General features: G+C 41.3%; 1 protein-coding gene across 1 annotated transcript in view; it reads left to right on the top strand.

Annotated features, from left to right (window-relative positions):
- The window catches only part of Taf3 (TATA-box binding protein associated factor 3), a 171853-nt gene that overhangs the window by 520 nt on the left and 162778 nt on the right, over nt 1–8555 (top strand). The window lies entirely within an intron of this gene.

Genomic DNA, 8555 nt, shown 5'->3' on the forward strand with positions numbered 1-8555 from the left:
GGGCGCGGGAGGGCTGCCCCGGCGAGGCACGCGTGACACCTCGGTCTCCCGTCCCTCGCTCGGCGTCCCAGGGTTTTGCCGTCTGCACCCCGCCCCGAGGTCTGCCACCCTCCCGACTCCCCGCGCCCCGGGCTTCCCGAGCTCCTGCAAACTCCAGGCATCCTCGGTGCCGCCTGTGCATCCGCTAACTTCCCGCCACCAGCACGCACCTTCTCCTCCCTCCCTCTCCCGGCTCTGCGAGCTGCCGCGGGCTTTCTCCTTGCCTCGAGTTAGCTGCGGGTGGGATCACCCCCGGAATGCCCTCCACCCTCTTGCGCTGGTCCTTTTCCTCCCGTGCCCGCAAACTACTACAACTAGTTGTCACAGGCGCTCCGTCTACCGGCCGTTTCTCACCAGGCTGGCCGTTCTGAGCAGCTCCTCGCTGCCCGCGCTAATTGACAGCTCTCAGGGACCCTGCCTCTTCCTCTGCATCTGTTCATTTCCCGGACAGCATCTCCACTTACTGTTTCCAAAGGCTGACTTGGCCACTTCCACCAATTGGGTTGACTTTCATTTATATCTCGGTTGTCTGTTGGCTTCCTTCTTTATGGTTTTTATGTCAGGGGCTATCAAAGTCTGCTTGGGGGAAGCACAGGTAGTTGGGAATGTTCCGCGGGTAATCTGGGCTTCAGCATTTACGACTTTTGAGCGAGTGTCTGGAAGTATCCATAGCTCTGCTACTTAGTAATTTGGACTATTTACACAGAAGCTTCGCATCGTCTTGTTGACGTGTGACACATATACACATGTGTTGTGTTGCGGGTATCACTCCTTTAAATTTCAGATTGTGGCTTTTAAATCGATAAATTGGCAAACTAGGTGAAGTGTTTCATAGACTGTTTTGTTGAAGTGGTTCCTAGATTGAAGTGGAGCTCCTTAGATCCTTCCTTCCTTCCTTCTTTCCTTCCCTCCCGAACTCAGGACCTTGAGCTTGCGAGGCAGGCGGCGGAACCACTGAGCTACCTCCCCGGCCCTGATGCCTTGTATTTCTTAGGTTCTAAATTCCATTTCAGTAGTGCTGCCAAAGGGTTGTCCATAACACAAATCACATCTCGTCCATAGCCCAAATCTGATGCTGTTAGTCTTAGAAATATTTCGGCTGCACTCATTGGTTACAGGCTAAAAATCTAAACTTTAGCAGCATAGTTTTTCTTATCTTTCTGCCCCCATGCCATACTAATCTGCAGCCCTGCTGAGCTACGTGCCTTTTCCAAAACATTTAAAGCTATTCAGTTCTAAATTTGTGCAGTTTCTGAGTGTCATCCCTAGTCCACCCGTAGTACTATTTTTACTTGAAGATTCACTGTGGCTTGCTCTAGGGAACTCATGTTATCTGCTTTTATAATCCTGTGCATATTTCCCTCATTATCTGTTTGTTTTGTGATTGTGTGTCTCTTCCCTTCCCCAGGAGACATATTGATTACATTTGTGTTCTGTAATCTAGTATAGGGCCAAAATGTAATGGGCCCAGGAAATACTTGTTGAATGAATGAATGAACTGATAATCCTTATCATAATAGCTATTTATTGACACACACACACACACACACACACACACCCCACCGTACTGAGGATAGAACCCAGGGATGCTTTGCCCCTGGACCTCATGCCCAGTCCTACTAATTTATTTAATTTTGAGATAGATGCTTGCTCAGTTACCCATGGTGTCCTTGAGCTTCCTGCCTGAGCCTTCAGAGTAGCTGGGATTACAGACACATATCATTACATTCAGCTTGACTTCACTTTTTGGGTGCTTAAAATGTCCATTTCTTTCTTTCTTTTCTTTTCTTTTCTTTTCTTTTCTTTTCTTTTCTTTTCTTTTCTTTTCTTTTCTTTTCTTTTCTTTTCTTTTCTTTTCTTTCTTTCTTTCTTGAGACAGGATCTAGATATGTAGTTCAGGCTGGCCTAGAACTCACTGTGTAGCCCAGGCTGGCCTCCAACTTGTGGTGATCCTCCTGCCTCAGCCTCCCAAGTGCTTGGACAATAGGCATGTGCCTGCTTCTTCTTCTTTTTTTTTTGTTTTAGTGCTTGATTTTTTTTTAGTACTTGTAAATTGGGAACTATAGAGTGGCATTCATTCATCATTGTCCTGAAAGTAGTCCACTAGCAGAATACTTCCCCGGCTTTTCTTGTTTTCCTTCAGGCTGCCTTTCGTGGTCCTTGAGTGTAATGTTACCATTATAGGTACTCTTGATTATATTTTTGCTACCAAGTTGCCTAACTAAATAAGGGCAGATGTTGTTTGACAGATGCCAAAACATCCCTTGCATACATAATTACCTTTCATACCTTCTATCTAGAAGCGGAATGTGTGTTGGCACTTCAGGTAACTGGGTATTCAAAAGTTACCAGAGGATCATTGCAGTTCCTTAACATGTTCAGGACGGGGCCGTAAGTCATGTCTCACTGCCAGGTGGCTGTGAACCCCCAGTGGTACATGACTGTCCCGTCGGGTAGTACAGTACAAACCGAGGATGGGACAGTCAAGCATAGGCCACCACTAGTTCAGCTTGGTTCCTCATTAGCCAATTTCTCTAGTCAGTTTTCTTGATTTAGTGAGAATGCAATTGTCACGTAGGTGCGTGTGTGTGTGTGTGTGTGTGTGTGTGTGTGTTTTCCCCCATACTGGGAATTGAACTCAGGACCTTGCAGTTGTGAGGCAGGCACTGTGCCACTGAGCTAAATCCCCAGCCCAGGTTTCTTAATTCTTATGGTGATATGGAGAAACTTTTTTTTTTTTGGTATGGAGAATTTTTTAAATGCTAATTTGTTTTTGTTTTGGTACGGGGGATCGAACTTGGGTCCTTGGTGCTTGCGAGGCAGGCCACCGAACCGCTGAGCTAAATCCCCGGCCCCTTTAAATGCTACTTTAAGTATACTAATTTTTTTTTTTTTTTTGTTTTTTTTTTTTTTTTTGTTTTTTTTTTTTTTTTTGCTACCGGGGATTGAACTCTGATCCCTGTGCTTGCGAGGCAGTCGGTGGAACCACTGAGCTACATCCCCAGGCCTTAAGTATACTATTAAGTAAACAGACATTTTAAGATTCTTTTTTTTTTTTTTTTTGCTACCGGGGATTGAACTCTGATCCCTGTGCTTGCGAGGCAGTCGGTGGAACCACTGAGCTACATCCCCAGGCCTTAAGTATACTATTAAGTAAACAGACATTTTAAGATTCTTTTTTTTTTTTTTTTTGCTACCGGGGATTGAACTCTGATCCCTGTGCTTGCGAGGCAGTCGGTGGAACCACTGAGCTACATCCCCAGGCCTTAAGTATACTATTAAGTAAACAGACATTTTAAGATTCTTTTTTTTTTTTTTTTTAATTGAGTTTATTGGTACATTTAGGGATACAGTACAGTTACATTCATTGTTGGGATCATGTACCTTTACATGGCAAGTCTTGATTCTCATTTTTTCCCCTTGCCTCTGCCCTCCCTTCCCCCCCTCCTCCCCTCCCCCTCTACAAACACTTTATTTTCATCTTTTCATTCTCTCACATTTTTTTCTTTTCCCTTTTTGTTCTTCCCCTACGTATCACACCTTCCCTACACCTTTAGCTCCTTTCCTCCCATTTCTAAATGTCAGTAATCTTATTAGAATCTTATGCATTGTTGCAGAATATTCACACCAGGGAAACTATTCGGTATTTACACATGTGGGACTTATTTATTTCACTTAGGAGTATATCTTCAATATGTATCCATTTTCCTATGAATGAATCTATTCTCTCGCACTTTATGGCTGAGTAATATTCCATTTTATAGAAAAACCACAACTTCTTTATCCAGTTTCCAACGGATGGGCAAATAGGTTGTTTCCAAGATTTAGCTATTACAAACTGTGCCGCTATAAACATGGGTGCACATACTTCTCTGTGATATGATTCTTTCAGTTCTTTTGGAAAGATACCCAACAGAGGGATGGCTGGGTCAAATGGAACCTCCAGTCCAAGCTCTTTGAGGTATCTCCATATTGATTTCCATAGTGGTTGCACTAGTCTGCACTCCCACCAACAATGGAGGAGGGTTCCTTTCTCCCCACAACCCCGCGAACATTTGTTATTGTGTGATTTCTTGATAGCAGCCATTCTTTGTGGGGTGAGGTGGAATCTTAGTGTTGTTTTCATCTGCATCTCTCGAATGACCAGTGATGTGGAACATTTTTTCATATATTTTCTTGCTGCTTTCACTTCTTTGTATGAGAAATGTCTGTTCATTTCGGATGCCCATTTTTGGATCGGGTCTTTATATTTGGGGGGACTGATTGTTTTGAGTTCTTTATATATCCTTGATAATAGTCCTTTGTCTGAGGTGCAGCTGGTAAAAATTTTTTCCCACATTGTAGATTGTCTCTTAGTTCTGCTAATGGTTTCTTTTGAAGTACAGAAGCTTTTTAGTAAGATGAGATCCCAGTTGTTGATTCTTTCTGCTAGTTCCCGTGCTACTGAGGATTTGTTCATAAAGTCTTTTCCTATACCAATGTCTTCCAGAGTTCTGCCTAACTTACTTTCCAGCAAGTTTAATGTTTCTGTTTTAATATTTAGATCTTTAATCCATTTGGATTTTAATTTAGTGCATGGCGAAAGATAAGGGTCTAATTTTAATCTGTGACAGGGTGATATCCAGTTTTTCCAACACCATTTATTAAAGAGGCTATCTTTCCTCCACTGAGGATGGTGAGCTCCTTTGTCGAAGATGAGGTAGCTGAGTACATCTGCATTTGTTTTTGTGTCTTCCAGTCTGTTCCATTGATCCTCAGGCCTATTTCTTTGCCAGTACCATGCTGATTTTATCACAGTGGCTTTGTAGTATAGTTTCAAATTGGGAATTGTTACACCTGGTGCCATGTGACTGTTGCCTATAATGGCTTTTGCTATTCTAGGTCTCTTGTGGTTCCAAATGAATCTTTGGATTCTTTTTTCTAGTTCTGTGAAATATAGTGTTGGAATTTCAATTGGCATTGCATTGAATGTATATAGCAGTTTCGGTAGTATGGCCATTTTCACTATGTTGATTCTTCCTACCCAGGAGCAGGGGATATCTTTCCATTTTTTTATATCCTCTTCGATTTCTTTTTTCAGAGTGCTGTAGTTTTCAGTGTAGAGATCTTTTGTTTCTTTTGTTAGATTGATTCCTAGATACTTCATTTTTTTGGATGCTGTTGTAAAAGGAATTTTTTCCCTTATTTCTCTTTCTGTCTGTCTGTTATTTGTGTATAGAAAGGCTATTGATTTTTGGGTATTCACCTTGTATCCAGATAAGATTCTTTTTTTCTATACTGTCTTTATTTTAAAATTGAATTCTGTAACCTTAGATTACAACTATGTAATCATGTATTTCACCCACTAATTTTTCAGAAAGGGACTGACTATGTAGCTCAACAAAGAGTACGATAAAGTGTGTTCACGGATGTGGATTCCAGGCTAGGGTGAAGTTGGAGTTGAGCTATGAAATATGGTTAGGTAAAGGTCAAGAGAATTCTAGGTTAGAAAACAGCATAAAATAAGATGTGCAAGTAAAAGTGAAAGTGCCTGTTAAGGTGAGTAGCTCCACCTGGTAGCTAGGTCCATTTGAAAGATGTTCGAGGAGAATATTCAAATGAAGTTAGGGTATGGAAGGAATTAAAAGCTTTATGAAAGAAATAAAACATGGTAGAAAACGTTGCATACTCCTGCTAGATGTAGTGGTGCACACCTGTAATCCCAGCACTTGGGAGGCTGAGGCAGGAGGATCCTGACTTTGAGGCCAGCCTGGACTACATAGCAAGACCCTGTCTCAAACAAAACAACACATTGCATATTTGTAGGTAGGAGAATACTATGAAGAAAATGGTATTTTAGGGAAATGGTATTGCAGTGAAATCTAAGAGAGATTCTGGTAGGCAGCAGGACTTGAAACTTCGCAGTGCCTCCCCACCACAGGTTTGCTTACTAAGGTTTCAGGTACCTGTAGTCAAAGTGGTCTGAAAGTGATAAATGGAATTAGTCTCTCTTTTTTATTTTTTTGGTACTGGGAATCGAACTTGGGACCTTGCGCTTATGAGGCCGGCAGTGGAACCACTGAGCTGAATCCCGGCCCTACATGGAATTACTAGAAATAAACAGTTCATACATTGTAAATACCTTTTTTTAGAGTATATCATAATTGTTCTATTTTTAAATTATTTATTGTTCTTAACCTCTTTGTGCCTGTTTTACAAATTAAACTCTATCATAAATATGTATAAGGAAAAAGCTGCGTATGTAGAGTTCAGCCCCACCTGAGGTTTCAGGTGTTATAAGGGTTTGGAAATGAATCTCCCATGGGTAAGGGAGGGGCCACTGTGTACTGAGGTAGCAATCAGAGAGTACAGAGCAAGAAAAGTCAGAGCTATGGCAAGAAAAAGGGAGGGTGGGCAGCACCTGAGGTGATGGGTTGAGACTGGAGAGCACATGGGGATTTAAGATGGTTCTTTTTTTTTGTATCGAGAGAGTGATAAGAATATAAGAGTAGAAGAGTTGAAAGGTGTATCTGTGTTTACTAAGGAGAATGAATAGCGTTTATTTTACTGCAGTATTGGCAGCTAAGCCCATTGCCTTTTGCACTGAGGTGTATCCCTAGACCCTTTTTATTTTTTAATTCATTAATTTTATTGGCACATTTTAGGTAGACAATATGCTGACATTCATCATTGGGAATTTGTACCTGTACAGATATATTTTGGTTCCAGCTCCTTTTTTATTTTTAATTTTTCCCCATTGAGTTTATCGGTACATTTCAGTTATACACTACAGTTACAATCATCATCAGGATCTTGTACCTTTACATGACAGGTCTTCTTTTTTTTTGTTTTTTTTTTTTTTTTGAGACAAATTCTTCCTAAGTCACTGAGTTTCCCAGGTTGGACTCAGACTTGTGATCACCCTGCCTCAGCCTCCCATAGTGCTGGGATTGCAGAAACGGTGTCTTCGTTTTTCTTTTTTATGCATCACAGAAGTAACTCATGCTGTAGAAAGATCCAAGAGTGCAGAAGTGTTTGAAGTTAGGAGCAGTCTCCTGCTTCAGCTGCACTGCTCTCCTGTACTGTAGCTTCCATTCGTGTGATCTGAGTCCTGGACTCTCTGTCCTCCCGGACTGAATACACACGTCTATTTCATGCCAAATTTGGGTTCTTCTTCATTTTACAGTGTAGTTTAATTTCAGACATAATCAGTTTAAAGTGAGCATAGACTATTTCAGTGAAGGAAAGATCCCTTTAAGCTGTTTGGAAGTTGGGAACTGGAAAGTTTTGTAGACAGGGTTCTTACTTTGTAATCCAAGCTGACTTTGGATATACAATGTAGCCCAGGCTGGCTTTGAACTGCTGGCGATCTTACCTCGGCCTCTCAAATGCTGGGATTACAGATGTATACCGCCTTGCCTGGATCGTATAGAAATTTATAAAGATGCAGGAGCCTCAAGTTCTGCTAAGAATAGTCATAAGAAAAAAATTGTATTTGTTTTGTTTGCCTTTTTGGTACTGAGGATTGAACTCAGGACCTTGTGATTGTGATGCAGCTGGTGGAACCGCTGAACTAAATCCCTGGCCAGTTATTTTGCTTTTTGAGACAGAGTCTCCCAATGTAGTTCGGGTTGCTTTTGAACTAACTGCGTAGACCGAGTTGGCCTCCCAAGTGCTGGGATTACAGGTGTGTGCTACCACACATGACATTTGGGAAGAAAACCTCATTATTTCTGACTGTTCATCTTTTGTCTATTTTATGCACTATCTTTTAATTATACTTGAAAATTTATATGTAAATTGCCTTTCAGATCTAAGTCCTTTCTTGTAAATATTCTTGGACTTTAAAAATTGATTCAAAACAAGAACTGAGACATCATGTAAAGTACCAGATCCCACTGATAAATGTAACTGTATTGTTTGCTTTAAATGTACCAATAAACTTAATGGGGAAAAATTGATTCAATAGTATAATTATTAACAGGTTTTTATTTGAGCACCCATCATGTGCCAGCTGCTGTGACAGGTTCAGAGATGCATCAGTGAATAACAGAAAATGTCACAGGCATTAACTTATTCAACGCAGCATACTAGCTATTTGATGAGGAAAGTAATAGTAGTAATATTTATTGGGCATATACTTTGTCAGCCACTGTTGTGGATTTTTTTTGGGGGGTAGTGCTACTGGGGAATGAGCCCAAGTCCTTCACACTGAGCTACATCCCCATCCCTTTTTTATTTTTATTTTTTAAGACAGAGTCTAAGTCCCTAAGTAGACCAGGCTGGGCTCAGACGTGTGATCTGCCCACCTCAGTGTCAGAGTGCTGGTATTACAGGCCGCCAAGTCTGATTTGTTTAGATGCTTTTGATATTGTTGTTTTGAGACAGGGTCTTGCTACATCGTTCAAGCTGGCCTTAAACTCCTGCCTCAGTCTGTCTACCAAGTGCTGGGATTGTAAGCGGCCACCACCAGGATGATAGTGTTTCTGTACTAGCTGATTGGTAGTATGATGAGTGTTTTTTTTTTTTTTTTTTTT

Source organism: Fukomys damarensis, unplaced genomic scaffold (assembly GCF_012274545.1).
Source record: "Fukomys damarensis isolate Sample0158 unplaced genomic scaffold, DMR_v1.0_HiC HiC_scaffold_10, whole genome shotgun sequence".
Lineage (NCBI taxonomy): Eukaryota > Metazoa > Chordata > Mammalia > Rodentia > Bathyergidae > Fukomys > Fukomys damarensis.